General features: G+C 43.7%; 1 protein-coding gene across 3 annotated transcripts in view; it reads left to right on the plus strand.

Annotated features, from left to right (window-relative positions):
* NEDD4 (NEDD4 E3 ubiquitin protein ligase) overlaps positions 1-13,445 on the plus strand; it is a 115,561-nt gene that overhangs the window by 9,260 nt on the left and 92,856 nt on the right. The gene's annotated exons all lie outside the window — the stretch shown is intronic.

The raw sequence follows: 13,445 nt of genomic DNA on the forward strand, positions 1-13,445 counted from the left end.
CTAGACTACTGTAGCCCTTTCAGGAATCTGATTTGTCTTGCATACCTCAAGTTTCACCTCACTTAAAAACTACTTGCCTACAAAATCAGACATAAAAATATAAAAGTGTCACAGCACAGTATTACTGAAAAATTGCTTATTTTCTCATTTTGTCTGTATTAAACTGTAGTTAGTACAGACTTCACTAGTGCTTTTTACATAGCCCTGTTGTAAATAGGCAAATACCTAGATGAGTTGATGTACCCCCGGAAGACCTCTATGTAACCCCAGAGGTACACATACCCCTCGTTGAGAACCCACTGTTCTACAGCTTTGCAAAGAGTAGAGTTAACTTACTATTCACCAATTCCTTTTTCTACTTGGGGGATTTAATATCTCTGACCCTTCCAGTGATTGCCCTAAAAATATATTCAGCTTGATAGTAAGCACATCTTGTGTGCCAATTGCTGCCTGGATTTGAGGAGTATTCTCAAATATCATGTTCTGCATAGAAAATGCCTTCTGCTTAATTGAATGCTTAATTCACTAAATTCCTCTTGCTGCTTTAGTCAAAACAGTACAGTAGCTCTCTAGCAGACACCAGGAATAAATATGCCGAGACCGGTGCTAGAAAGATACGTTACTGTTGATTTTTTTCCCCTATGCTGCCAGTCTGACGCTCTTCTGAAAGTTAATAGCTGAAAACAATCTTTATCTGTATTGTAAAATACCTCCGATACCTGCCAGCACTAATTGCTGTTACTACAGGTACTGCAGGAATGTTCAGTGTCTGAAATAGGACCTATATCAGCATTTATTTTCATGGGACTTTTACGAATTTAGACCTGGGTGCTGCTAAACTTCCAACATGAAGCATGGCATCTTCATGACTATCCTGTTTTGCTGGTGAACCATTAACTCACATATTGTACAGCTTCTAATTGTTGAGTTAGTCACATGACCTGGTAAAATTTGAGAAAGTTTTGTTTACTTCTATACACATGTAAGCTTTTCCCTTTACTAGTATAGTTTAGAATTGCTTTGTTTACCAGTTACAGGTCTCTAGTGTCTGATCAACGAGCATCCCATACAATGTTCAGCTGTTTCATGGTACTGTCAGTATTCTGATAGACTTAGCTAGTAGCTTTATCTGTAGTTAAGATAAACTTCCTATCATAAGTTCTTTTTCATTTGCTTATAATGCTGCTAAACTTTAACTATGTAGGCTGATATCTTCCACGTTTGCTGTCAGCCTCAGGATGAGCTTGTTTTAGAAAGCTTTAGTTAAAACAGATCAGTAGTTTTGAAGTATGAAAAGAAACCTATCAGTACTTGATTCCTTAAAACCATTTTTAAGGTGACTTTTGCCAACAGACTGAAAGTAGTTGAGGTGTGTGGAATATTTATTTTAAGTTGGTGGATGGATGGATGGATATAATATATACTATAAGCATAACAGCAAAGTTAGCTTTCTCCAAATACCATTCTACATTAGTCCTATATTTTTGTGTTTGTAGATCAGTTTATGCTGACTCTTAGATTTGCATGGTTTCTAAAGATAGGAATTTCAAATTTATTTTGTGAAGAGTGCCAAATACCTTTCACAATTATGGTCTATGGATCTGTACATACACTTAAGTCCTAATACCAACCTCAGTGAAATCCAACCCATACAAATGAGAAATGGTGCTTTTCAGTGTCTGCCAACTCTCTGACAGAAGCTTGGAGCTTGCATAGCTCAACACCAGTTTTCCTCTGCATTACTAATGCAGATGCATGATTCTGCAGTATTTGCACAGCTTAAGGGAGTACTGCTACAGTTGGGATCACAATGAGGGATCACAATTTACTCACCTGCGTAGGGCCCCAGAATAACTAGGGATGGCCCTGCTTGCACCTCTAAGAACACAAGACTGTTCAGAAAGTTGCCAGTTGGGATAGTCTTTCCTCACTACTGGATTACCATTGGTGATATTGAAATACTAGTAGTGATTCTGGGGTACCCAGCCTACCTCTTGCTCCCCTGGCTCATGAAGCTGTATTCTGACCATCTTAATAGCACCATTGAATGATTCAGCTATTGGCTCAGCAAGTGCAGAATAATCGGTGAATGTACTTTCGGTAGGTGGAAGGGGTGCTGGAATTTTTACTCACTAGATTTGATCTGTGAGGAAAAAATCCCAGTGGTTATAGCTGCATGTTGTATACTGCTTAATATCTGATTGGCAAAGGGGGGAAGCTGCCTCACGGTGGAGGGTGAGGTTGCCCTGCTGTCTGCTGCATTTGAACATCCAGAAGGCTATTAGAAGAGCCAACCATGGAGCTCTGTGGCTGAGTGAGGCTTTACTGTGGCTGACTAGTAATGTACTCTTTTAGAGTTCTGTGTTATTTTTCTGTAAAATAGTGTCTTGTGTACTTTAGATTTTATGTTGGTAGTAGGGTGACCATATTTCCCAAAGGGAAAATGGGACACCATGTGGGGCTAGGTCAAGCCCTCTTTCCCCCCGTGTGCAGGCCTGTCCCTAGCTGCACACAGGACAGGTGTCACTGTTCACCAGAGACCTGATTGTCCCCCCATGTGCGGTGCTGGGCCTGTTGTTGCTGGCATTGTCCCCCTGCATGGGGCTGGCATCGGTGCACACCCCCCACACACACACACACACATTCCTCTGCACTGGAGTGTTTTGACAAAAGTGCCAGCTTGATCAGTTGGCAAGAGCAAATGGGACAAATGCCCACTTTTGCCAAAAAAGTCAGGATAGGGTTTAAAAAAGGGATTGTCCTGGCCAAAACGGGACGTATGGTCACCGTAGTTGGTAGGGTCTTTGCCTTCTGCTATGAATTCCATAATACTTGAAGTACATTCATAAATATCACTGGGCCTTTGCCTTCTGCTGTATATTCCGCAACCCCTGGTGTAAACTCATAAAAATAATCTGGCTTTCTAAAAAATAGAACTTGAGTTTTGTCAACTGTTGTTTGGCATACAATAAAATCCAAATAAAGACAAACAAGGTTAAAAGCTTTTGGCAACAGTCCCTAGTGAAAAAGAAATAAACAGTAAACATCGATGCCCATGTATGTAAGCAGTAGTTCAGTGAAGTTCATTGTGGCTGTATACACACCAATCTGATTTTTTCCACAGGTCTGCATGTGTGTAGCTAAGGTTCTTATCCTGCAGTGTGGTGGAAGAGGTAAGGATATACGCCACAGTGCCATGTGGAATGCTGGGGGGTGTAAGGAGCAGTAGCCAAGGAGTTCTCAATGACTGCAAAGGTTGCTGAGTGTGATCTTTGGGCTATAGGCCAACCATGCTCTGCAACTCTTGTGTACGTTGCCTGAGCAACCCCATTATATCATGGTGCATTTCCCACTCTCAGTGCAGCAACCACTCTATTCTCAGTCTTTCCTCCTCTTTTTTGTATTCTAAAAGGTCCTCTAAGATCTTTGATCATGGTCCAAGACAATTGTGGCTTGAAGGATCTTGCAGAATATCACCTCCCTAGTCCTCTTCTTTCTCATTCTGATCAGGGTCAGACATTCAGCAGGTGTGTAGGGCTGGGGGAGACCCCTCAAGGCCACAGTGCCAAAGGCTGCTGATAAAAACTAATAGATACACTATTAGATTTGCGGTCAACAAAGGGGGGGGGGGGGGGCTCATAACTCCCTTTACGTGACTCCCCCAAATACCCTTAATAAGAAATGCTTATTGATCCTGTAGCTTCGGAGCACCTTGCTACAGACTTCTCTCAAGCGCAAAATCATGGTGAATGTGGCGTGTTGGGGGGCGGGGGGGAAATAGTCACATTTTGCTATATGGTTTGTCCCCCTCCCTCAGTACAGATACAGGGAAATGATAAACAGGAGTACTTGTGGCACCTTAGAGACTAACAAATTTATTAGAGCATAAGCTTTCGTGGACTACAGCCCACTTCTTCGGATGCATATAGAATGGAACATATATTGAGGAGATATATATACACACATACAGAGAGCATAAACAGGTGGGAGTTGTCTTACCAACTCTGAGAGGCCAATTAATTAAGAGGGGGGGAAAAAAAAACCTTTGAAGTGATAATCAAGATAGCCCAGTACAGACAGTTTGATAAGAAGTGTGAGAATACTTACAAGGGGAGATAGATTCAATGTTTGTAATGGCTCAGCCATTCCCAGTCCTTATTCAAACCGGAGTTGATTGTGTCTAGTTTGCATATCAATTCCAGCTCAGCAGTCTCTCGTTGGAGTCTGTTTTTGAAGTTTTTCTGTTGTAATATAGCCACCCGCAGGTCTGTCACTGAATGACCAGACAGGTTAAAGTGTTCTCCCACTGGTTTTTGAGTATTTTGATTCCTGATGTCAGATTTGTGTCCATTAATTCTTTTGCGTAGAGACTGTCCGGTTTGGCCAATGTACATGGCAGAGGGGCATTGCTGGCACATGATGGCATATATCACATTGGTAGATGTGCAGGTGAACGAGCCCCTGATGGTATGGCTGATGTGACTAGGTCCTATGATGATGTCACTTGAATAGATATGTGGACAGAGTTGGCATCGGGGTTTGTTACAAGGATAGGTTCCTGGGTTAGTGGTTTTGTTCAGTGATGTGTGGTAGCTGGTGAGTATTTGCTTTAGGTTGGGGGGTTGTCTGTAAGCGAGGACAGGTCTGTCTCCCAAGATCTGTGAGAGTAAAGGATCATCTTTCAGGATAGGTTGTAGATCTCTGATGATGCGCTGGAGAGGTTTTAGTTGGGGGCTGAAGGTGACAGCTAGTGGTGTTCTGTTATTTTCTTTGTTGGGCCTGTCTTGTAGGAGGTGACTTCTGGGTACTCGTCTGGCTCTGTCAATCTGTTTTTTCACTTCAGCAGGTGGGTATTGTAGTTTTAAGAATGCTTGATAGAGATCTTGTAGGTGCTTGTCTCTATCCGAGGGATTGGAGCAAATGCGGTTATATCTTAGAGCTTGGCTGTAGACAATGGATCGTGTGGTGTGTCCTGGATGGAAGCTGGAGGCATGTAGGTAAGTGTAGCGGTCAGTAGGTTTCCGGTATAGGGTGGTATTTATGTGACCATCGCTTATTAGCACAGTAGTGTCCAGGAAATGGACCGCTTGTGTGGATTGATCTAGGCTGAGGTTGATGGTGGGATGGAAATTATTGAAATCATGGTGAAATTCCTCAAGGGCTTCTTTTCCATGGGTCCAGATGATGAAGATGTCATCAATGAGGCGCAAGTAGAGTAGGGGCGTTAAGGGACAAGAGCTAAGGAAGCGTTGTTCTAAGTCAGCCATAAAAATGTTGGCATATTGTGGGGCCATGCGGGTACCCATAGCAGTGCCACTGACTTAAAGGTATATATTGTCCCCATATGTGAAATAGTTGTGGGTGAGGACAAAATCACAAAGTTTAGCCACCAGATTAGCTGTGACATTATCAGGGATACTGTTCCTGATAGCTTGTAGTCCATCTGTGTGTGGAATATTGGTGTAGAGGGCTTCTACGTCCATAGTGGCCAGGATGGTGTTTTCTGGAAGATCACCGATGGATTGTAGTTTCCTCAGGAAGTCAGTGGTGTCTCGAAGATAGCTGGGAGTGCTGGTAGCGTAGGGTCTGAGGAGAGAGTCTACATAACCAGACAAGCCTGATGTTAGGGTGCCAATGCCTGAGATGATGGGGCGTCCAGGATATCCAGGTTTATGGATCTTGGGTAGCAAATAGAATATCCCTGGTCGGGGTTCTAGGCATGTGTCTGTACAGATTTGTTCCTGTGCTTTGTCAGGGAGTTTTTTTAGCAGATGGTGTAGTTTCTTTAGGTAATCCTCAGTGGGATCAGAGGATAATGGCCTGTAGAATGTGGTGTTAGAGAGCTGTCTAGCAGCCTCTTGGTCATATTCCAATTTATTCATGATGACGACAGCACCTCCTTTGTCAGCCTTTTTGATTATGATGTCAGGGTTGTTTCTGAGGCTGTAGATGGCGTTGTGTTCAGCATTGCTGAGGTTATGTGGCAAGTGATGTTGCTTTTCTACAATTTCAGCCTTTGCACGGTGACGGAAGCAATCTATGTAGAAATCTAGTCTGTTGTTTCGACCGTCCGGAGGAGTCCACGCAGAATCCTTTTTTTTTTTTTTTTTTTTTTTTTTTTTTTTTTTTTTTTTTTTTTGTAGTGCTGGTAGGGAGGATTCTGTGGGTTAGTATGCTGTTCAGAGGTATATTGGAAATATTCTTTGAGTCGGAGACGTCGAAAGTAGGATTCTAGGTCACCGCAGAACTGTATCATATTCAAGGGTCTGGAGGGACAAAAGGAGAGGCCCCGAGATAGGACAAACTCTTCTGCTGGGCTAAGAGTATAGCTGGAAAGATTAACAATATTGCTGGGTGGGTTAAGGGAACTACTGTTGTGGCTGCTTGTGGCATGTAGCAGTTTAGTGTCCTTTTTCCTTTGTAGAGAGGCAAAGTTTGTCTTGTAAATGGCTTATCTAGTTTTTGTAAAGTCTATCCATGAGGAAGTTTGTGTGGAAGGTTGGTTTCTTATGAGAGTATCCAGTTCTGAGAGCTCATTCTTAATCTTTCCCTGTTTGCTGTATAGGATGCTGATCAGGTGGTTTCGCAGTTTCTTTGAGTGTGTGTGACACAGTCTCTCAGCATAGTCTGTGTGATATGTAGATTGTAATGGATAGTACATATATTGACACTGTTTTCACAGGCAATGATTTTTGGCTGATATCTCTATTTTGATGGTGACAGAGGCACAAAGCCCAGCTGTCATAAAGTCACCTTGTCCCTAGCCTGTTAACTCCTGTGGTGCTAGCCAAACTCAAGGCAGAGTGGTGTGGTAAAGGTCCTATCCTGGAGGAAGAAACAGGGCTGCCATCCATAGAAATCATCAGGAGTGGATTGCAGAGTATCTACATGAAAGCTTAATTGAGATCTTTAGAGGATAAGAGGCAGACATTGCTATTCTGATAAACAGAGTACTCAACATAGGCCCCTGCATAGCACAACAAGCCAAAGAAATGAAAAGTTGAGGCTGATTCTACGTCTGTTTGTTGTATCTGTACCCAAGCACATGATGCTCACCTAATGTGGCTTGTGTAACCAGACTGCCATACAACACTCTTTAGAATGTATTCTCTAATCTTTTATTTTCTCACTTTATCCCAGTAAAACAATGAAAAATCAATCAGTTTGTCTTAACTTGCAAATAGGCCAGGTGCCATTTTTATATGAGAACAAAGGCCCTGGGAAGAATGGAGGGGGAGGTGGTTTGTGGGAAAGGAAAACAAATAAACAAAAAACATACTGCAAGGAATAGTTCATGTACACACTTATCCAAGCTCCCTCCCCCTTTGTCAGAGGGCTTATCTGTGCTTCCCTGGCGGGACTGGCTAGACTACTCTGGAGTTTCAAACCGTTCTAGGCTCTCAGCATTTTTTGAGTCCACTGCCCTCTACTCCCTGCCATGAACAGCAAGGAGGAGGGTCGCTATCATAGACATCAACTAGGGATGTAAATATTGTTTAAAAAGTTAATCAGCTAAACTAGTAAAATTATATTCTGGGGTCGGCCAGCAGATGCGGGCCGCCAGAGGCTGGAGATTAACAGTTAGGCTGGCTTAACCGATAAGACCAATGCTTACCGGTTAACCGTTTACTATTTTACATCTGTGACCGTGTACCCCATAAGGCTTTATGAGGGGGGGTGCTTATAAATGTATGGATGACATAGCTGGAATATGTTTTGTGCTGCCTGTGCCATGTAACATATCTCCGTAAAGGTTATGGTCTACTATATCTATTCATCCTATTTGTACATATATATCATTTTCTACTCGAGGTTAAGAATATGGGCTGTATGCTGGCATGGTTTCTAAGTAAGCTCTGTGAGGCATTTGGTCAGCTTTTTTAGGAAGGAATTCGCCAGGTTAAGTACCTGATCAGGAAACACTTGGGGAACAATGCATCTTGGAATGCTCCAATCCACATGAGAAGTCTTCCTGGAGACATGCAAGATACCATGTAGACAATGGCTTCAGCCTGTAAAGACTGAGTCATGCAGGGACATGTGACTTGCCCAGGTAACCCCAGAACTCCATCTTGGAGCTGGACTTTGCATGGGGGGGGGAGGTGGGGGTCTCCACCCACAAGAGAGAGTCTATTTAAACCCGTGGGAGACCCCACCATTTTGTCTTCAGCTGGCTAAAGAAGGAGCCTCTCCACCCCCCCCCAGGATATTTGAAGGAGACTGAAACAAAGGACAGTAACTACAGGGGGTGTGAGTGATTGCTGGACCCAGGCTAAAAGGAGATTAGCCTGTAAAAGGGAGCACTCTGGAACTGGTGAGGAAATTATCTGTATTCAGTTTGATTAGGCATAGATTTGCGCATTTTATTTTATTTTGCTTGGTGACTTACTTTGTTCTGTCTGTTACTACTTTGAACCACTTAAATCCTACTGTCTGTATTTAATAAAATCACTTTTTATTTAGTAATTTACTCAGAGTATGTATTAATACTTGCGGGAGCAAACAACTGTGCATATCTCTTTATCAGTGTTATTGAGGGCGAACAATTTATGAGTTTGTCCTGCATAAGCTTTATGCAGGGTAAAACGGATTTATCTGGGTTTAGACCCCATTGGGAGTTGGGCATCTGAGTGCTAAAGACAAGCACACTTCTGAGAGCTGTTTTCAGGTAAACTTGCAGGTTTGGGACAAGTGATTCAGACGCTGGATCTGTGTTGGAGCCAGACAGGAATGTCTGGCTCAGCAAGACAGGGTGCTGGAGTCCTGAGCTGGCAGGGAAAACAGGAGCACATCTGGTGGCAGCTCCCAAGGGGGTTTCTGTGATCCAACCCGTCACTACATCCCTAGTATCAACTGTCAGCTGCAGGGTACCAATGGGGTGACTTCTAAGTCTGGCGTGTGGTTTGTTGGGTAAGCAGCAGGGCTGCGGTGCAGCACCAGGTCTTGTGTTGCTCTTGCTTGCTTTGTGGTATGCCTAGCATAGTTCCTTCACTTTCCATGCTGCACTGCTGATCCCTGTCATGCCCCATTGCCAGCATCAACCTGCTCAATCTACTCATAAAGTTGTTGTTTCTGTGAGTGAGCCATAGCTGTACTTGCACAGCCTCTTCTTCCCACAGGCCAAGGAGATCCTGTACTACTTCCCTTTTCCACGTTGGAATACATCTAATAGCTCTGTGTGTGCGTGTAGCTGGCATGGTCAGTTGAGTAATTGGATGCAAACAACAAAGGTGAACTGCTGGTTCTGCTCACCAAGGTGGACAATAAGGAAAAGGCATTTCAAATGTATGTGGGGAGGGGGAGGGGGGATGAAAGGAGATGGTGGAAGGAGAACAGGTGTCCAGCCTCTGTGACCCCAGGGCAGTGGAGATTGTGACTGGAATGATCACTCTTGCAGGGACAGAGGCATTGTGGAATGCGTGCTGGAGGACTGTTAGTCGATACAACTAATACAGTGTCTGCTCATACTTTGTTGACCTTACTAGGATGACCATAGCTCTATGCTGCTCTGAGATGTGTTGTTACTGTGTCACTGTAACGGGCTGCTTACCAGGTGGGAGACCAATTTAAGTGTAGCCACATGTATAACTAAGTTAATGCAAGTGGATTTGTGTTGACCTAACTTGGTAGTGTTGACCAGGCCTTTGATCCTACCCCATCATGGACTTCTCTCCCACGCCATTCCACTACTAAAGATTTTCAGAAGAGGGTGGTCTTGGATGAAACCATCATGGGCAACTGACTTGTCATGACTAATACACGTTAGTTGTAGCCATGACAGTCCCAGGATATTAAAGAGACAAGGTGAGTGAAGTAATATCTTTTATTGAGCCTATTTCTGTGGGTGAGAAAGAGAAGCTTTTGAGCCACATAGAGCTCTTCTTCAGGTCTGGGGCCCCAGTTAGTGCAATAAAAGATACCTTGCCCACCTTGTCTCTTGTAGTGACTAATACAGAACTCTACCTGTGGCCAACAAATCTGCTTTTGAAGAATGTGGGTGTTTATTACTGCCTAATCTTCCAGTTTTAACAGTGCGAATATGGTGTTACTATACCATTTCTTTCCTCCTCTTCCCCCGCGGGGCCCCCGCCCCAGATTAAACTCTATGTACTGTATATAAATTTTGGCTCTTGGGACAGAATCCATGAAGCCCCTTAAGATCTTGGAAATCAACGGACATTAGGAAACTGAATACAAATTAGGAGCCTAAATTCCTTTGTGGATTTTATGTTTGGCACCCAAGTTTTTATGTAACCAAACTTCATTTTAACCACACAAAGCAGCAAACTGTAATAGGTTTCCAGTTTTCAAAATGCTGTCACAGGTTGTGCCTTTTCAAGAGTTCTTTGGGCTACAAAATCTTCTGAGACTGCATCTTCACCAAGTGTTAAAGTTAAGACTGGTAATGTGCAGGCCTAGCCATTCAGGTGAATAAAAATACTTGAACTACTTAAAAATATTTCAGTGCAAGCTTTATTTCCTTTTCTGAGAAGCTCTGTATATGCTGGAATTTGTTGAATTTCGTCTCTCTTAAGCATATCAAACTATTGCATAAACTCAGACTTGTCTTGGGTTATTAAATGCATGACGTGAAATGCCATTCATTCTTTAATTCTTGTATTGAAGCTTTATTGATAAAGAATACATTGTTTATACCAACAGCCTAGTATATTCAGACTGCCGTACTTAGCTTTGTATATTTACTAGGCTAATCTAGTATTAGATCATGAGCTCTTGACTGATGATACTCTGCCTTTTTTTATTTTATTTTATTTTTATTGAGACTCCCTCTTTGAACTATTCAACGAACTGTCAAGTCTAATACCTGGTGGTTCTGTTTTTATGATGATAGAAATGAGTGAAGCATCAAAATCTATTGTAGCTAATATGTTTAACAGACTTGGGGGAGAGGCAAAAAATAGTATAATATAATTAGTTATTGTAGCTTTGCAAAAAGGGTCCCGAGCCTACTGAGGGATTTGTTTTGGTGGCTCCTGAAATGGGAGAGGGCAAAAGGACAGCATAGCCTGGGTCCTGCAAGATTTCCAGTCCCCCACAGGACTTCTGGGGTAGGCTTGAGATCTCACCAAGGTTTGGCACCATAAGGTCTTGAGGGATTTCACATGAGATGTGGATCCATGATAAGAGTCATGCTCAGAGCCACTTGCTGTTTGCTGATTTCCAATAGTTTAATCCACCCTCCCGCCTTCTAGGTCACTGTGGGCTGTGACTGTTGCCTGCTTTGGGGCTGGAAAGGAATTTTTCACTATACTAGCAGATTGGCCAATGCTGGTTGGGGTTTTTGCCTTTCTTGTAGCAGAACCTCAGGGCTGAGTTTTGGGCTACTGAATGGCTGGAATTCTCCTCCTCCCAGAGGTCACAGTTTGGACCGATGTGAGTCATAACTTTTGGCAGGTGCCCAGTGCAGGAACTTTCTGGTTTAGGCTCCAGATCCAAAAAGACCACATGGGGGCATCTCCTTTCAAGATTGGGGCATCATGTTTAACCCCCTGGGAACAAATGCAAACCACGGGGTAGGGCACTACCCCAAGGGACTGCCCCACCAATGCGCTTGATAGCAGTGCTGGCTGGGGTTGGGTCTATGTCCCCTCTTGCCTCAACCCCCCGAAAGAGGCAGGGATGCTACTGGGTGAGTGGAGGCACCCAGAGACCCTCCTAGTGTGGTGATTGGCTCCCCCTGCAGAGGGAGCCCTCAGGAATTGGCAAAGGATCAGTGAGGTGGGAGTGATTGGTGGGCTGTCCCTCAGGAGGAACCTTGGATGTAATTTGACTAATAAGTTGTAGCCTGGTTAAAACCCACATCACATGTCTTTGCCCTCTTCCATGCACTGAGCATGCCAAACTACCATTTGACCATTATCTCTTCAAGGTTATTAACCCAAAACGACTTTCTAAAAATTTTAAAGTTGGGAGTGGGGAGAATCTCTTGTTCTCCAATCTGAGGTTGTGGGAAGGAAATTTTTTTTGCACTCCATCATTATGGCAAATCCCAAAGGTCCATGCTACCTTACAGGTCAAGCATCACCTGGATCAATTTCTAGGTAGGTTCTTAAAGTGAATATCCATCCACACTATTTTATGGCCATCATTGGCAATCTTATGCCACCAAAGATTTTGGCGACCACATGATTGCCAGCGATGTAGCAGCATCCCCTGCCTGAGCTTGGCTGCCAGGGACAGGGGCCGAGTGAGCCAGAGTCCCCTCCCTCTGGCATGTTTCTGGCTCACTTGGCCCCTGTCCGCAGGGGCGGGGAGGGGCACCACCATCTCTGCAGCCAGGCTCTCTCGGGGAGCTGCTGCACCGCACAGAGCAGCGACCCAGAGTGGTCACTTTAGCCGCATGAGATGCGGCTCCAGCCCGCTCAGGCACGGCTGCCAGGGAGAGCAGCCGAAAATGCCTGGTGGGGATGGTGCAGCAGGAGAAGGACAGAGTACCCTTCACCCCCACGCAGGTAACATGGGGTGGGGAGAGTGGCAGCGGACCCGGGCTGGGCGGGGGGGTGGAGGGGATGTCGCTAGGCAGAGGAGACATATGGGGCAATCACGTGTTCTCCCCTTTAGATTATCACACCACCTCCCCATATGGGGAGGCACAAGTCATCTATGGGCCAGCAGGGAGGTCTCAAACTACTGGTCCCTTACAAAGCTATCATCAAAGCAGGGAATTGTTAATCCTTCTCCTTCCAAAATGGCATTGGAAGAGTTCTAGCATTCCTGGTTGTGTTGGTTTCCTAGGTCATCTCAAGAGGTCTAATCTATTAAACTTGATAAGGCATCCTATACTATGGTATACAGAGCCTCACAGCATGCCAACTTTTGTTTTGAATATAAAGTTCCTAAATTAAGCTGTTATTGCTCTACCCTGAATAATGAGCAATCCTTTCCACCCCAGCTGCAGAAACACCTAAAACTTAACAAAACAAACAAAATCTGTAGTGATACTGAGGTCTAGTCTGCACTAGAAAAAGTTTGCTGGTATAGCTATACTAGCAAACCCTCCTGGTCTAGATTCAACTTAGATCAGTAAGAGTTCTTTTGCCAGTATATTGTTTATACCAGTCCCCTGAACGAAATAAGCTATCCTGGCAAAAGCACTCAGATCTGTGTAACTGTCTACATTAAGGCTTTTGCCAGTACATTAATATAATTTTAAAAAATCACACTCCTAACCAATATTACTGGCAAAATTTCCTAGTCTAGATCTGGCTTCACTCTGTTAATCATTTTTAGATTAACTACCTACCACTTGAAGTAAAATGTTCCCAATAAAAGACTGTTTTGCAGAAGTAATAAATGTTGAAGTTTTTATGTACAAATGAAAAAGCTGTTTGCGGCATATAATAATCCTTTATTCTTTCAGTTATCCTCTGTCTCTGGGAATTTCCTTCCTTACTGACTGATTCATCCTGTTGAGCAGACTTTCC

The sequence above is a fragment of the Trachemys scripta genome, chromosome 10, assembly GCF_013100865.1.
Source record: "Trachemys scripta elegans isolate TJP31775 chromosome 10, CAS_Tse_1.0, whole genome shotgun sequence".
Taxonomy (NCBI): Eukaryota; Metazoa; Chordata; order Testudines; family Emydidae; genus Trachemys; species Trachemys scripta.